General features: G+C 41.0%; 1 protein-coding gene across 1 annotated transcript in view; it reads right to left on the bottom strand.

Moving 5' to 3' along the window:
- The window catches only part of LOC121843336 (protein sidekick-1-like), a gene marked incomplete at its 3' end in the record, with an annotated part of 20,785 nt that overhangs the window by 15,616 nt on the left and 2,669 nt on the right, over nt 1–2,500 (bottom strand). The gene's annotated exons all lie outside the window — the stretch shown is intronic.

Raw genomic sequence — 2,500 nt, 5'->3', positions numbered from 1 at the left:
TGTGTGTGTGTGTGTGTGTGTGTGTGTGTGTGTGTGTGTGTGTGTTTATTGATTATTGACTCTGGAAACCAATTCATTTTATCTGCGACTGAAAACATTTGTTCTGATCTGAGAAATGAACCGAACCATGGAGAATGTGTTATAACAGAACCATGGAGAATGTGTTATAACAGAACCATGGAGAATATGTTATAACAGACAGGAACCATGGAGAATATGTTATAACAGAACCATGGAGAATGTGTTATAACAGACAGGAACCATGGAGAATGTGTTATAACAGAACCATGAAGAATGTGTTATAACAGAACCATGGAGAATGTGTTATAACAGAACCATGGAGAATGTGTTATAACAGAACCATGGAGAATGTGTTATAACAGAACCATGGAGAATGTGTTATAACAGAACCATGGAGAATGTGTTATAACAGAACCATGGAGAATGTGTTATAACAGAACCATGGAGAATGTGTTATAACAGAACCATGGAGAATGTGTTATAACAGAACCATGGAGAATGTGTTATAACAGAACCATGGAGAATGTGTTATAACAGAACCATGGAGAATGAGTTATAACAGACAGGAACCATGGAGAATGTGTTATAACAGAACCATGGAGAATGTGTTATAACAGAACCATGGAGAATGTGTTATAACAGAACCATGGAGAATGTGTTATAACAGAACCATGGAGAATGTGTTATAACAGAACCATGGAGAATATGTTATAACAGAACCATGGAGAATGTGTTATAACAGAACCATGGAGAATATGTTATAACAGAACCATGGAGAATGTGTAATAACAGAACCATGGAGAATGTGTTATAACAGAACCATGGAGAATGTGTTACTAACAGAACATGGAGAATGTGTTATAACAGAACCATGGAGAATGTGTTATAACAGAACCATGTGTATGCAATATACCAGGCGGTAACAGAACCATGGAGAATGTACCCTAACAGAACCATGGAGAATGTGTTTTGTAACAGAACCATGGAGAATGTGTTATAACAGACAGTGAACCATGGAGAATGTTTTGTAACAGAACCATGGAGAATATGTTATAACCCATGGAGAATGTGTTATAACAGAACCATGGAGAATGTGTTATAACAGAACCATGGAGAATGTGTTATAACAGAACCATGGAGATGTGTATAACAGTACCATGGAGGTGTGTTTTGTAACAGAACCATGTGAATGTGTTACTAACAGAACAGTGAGATGTGTGTTATAACAGAACAGTGAGAATGTGTTTTGTAACAGAACCATGGAGAATGTGTTATAACAGAACCATGGAGAATGTGTTATAACAGAACCATGTGAGAATGTGTTATAACAGAACCATGGAGAATGTGTTATAACAGAACCATGGAGAATGTGTTATAACAGAACCATGGAGAATGTGTTATAACAGAACCATGGAGAATGTGTTATAACAGAACATGGAGAATGTGTTATAACAGAACCATGGAGAATGTGTGAGGTTAGTGTTTATGTGTATGCAGTACAGGCGGTGTCAGAGGAAAGTAGAAACATCTCCAAAGACTCAAGCTACCCTGGACATAGTGAGGTGTGTTTTGTACCCAGTACAGTGAGATGTGTTTGTACCCAGTACAGTGAGGTGTGTTTTGTACCCAGTACAGTGAGGTGTGTTTTGTTCCCAGTGTAGTGAGGTGTGTTTTGTTCCCAGTACAGTGAGGTGTGTCATACCCAGTCCAGTGAGGTGTGTTTTGTTCCCAGTACAGTGAGATGTGTGCTTCACCCAGTACAGTGAGGTGTGTTTTGTACCCAGTACAGTGAGATGTGTGTTGTACCCAGTACAGTGAGATGTGTGTTGTACCCAGTACAGTGAGGTGTGTTTTGTACCCAGTACAGTGAGGTGTGTTTTGTACCCAGGACAGTGAGGTGTGTTTTGTACCCAGTACAGTGAGGTGTGTTTTGTACCCAGTACAGTGAGGTGTGTTTTGTACCCAGTACAGTGAGGTGTGTGTTGTACCCAGTACAGTGAGGTGTGTTGTACCCAGTACAGTGAGGTGTGTTTTGTTCCCAGTACAGTGAGATGTGTTTCACCCAGTACAGTGAGGTGTGTTTTGTACACAGCACAGTGAGATGTGTTTTGCACCCAGTACAGTGAGGTGTGTGTTTCACCCAGTACAGTGAGGTGTGTGTTGCACCCAGTACAGTGAGGTGTGTTTTGCACCCAGTACAGTGAGGTGTGTGTTTCACCCAGTACAGTGAGCTGTGTTGTACCCAGTACAGTGAGGTGTGTTTTGTTCCCAGTACAGTGAGGTGTGTTTTGTACCCAGTACAGTGAGGTGTGTCGTACCCAGTACAGTCAGGTGTGTTTTGTTCCCAGTACAGTGAGATGTGTTTCACCCAGTACAGTGAGGTGTGTTTTGTACACAGCACAGTGAGATGTGTTTTGCACCCAGTACAGTGAGGTGTGTGTTTCACCCAGTACAGTGAGGTGTGTGTTGTTCCCAGTAC

This window comes from Oncorhynchus tshawytscha, unplaced genomic scaffold (assembly GCF_018296145.1).
Source record: "Oncorhynchus tshawytscha isolate Ot180627B unplaced genomic scaffold, Otsh_v2.0 Un_contig_15155_pilon_pilon, whole genome shotgun sequence".
Taxonomy (NCBI): Eukaryota; Metazoa; Chordata; class Actinopteri; order Salmoniformes; family Salmonidae; genus Oncorhynchus; species Oncorhynchus tshawytscha.
The sequence above is the reverse complement of the archived record's forward strand: the minus strand, read 5'-3'. Positions and strand labels throughout refer to the sequence as shown.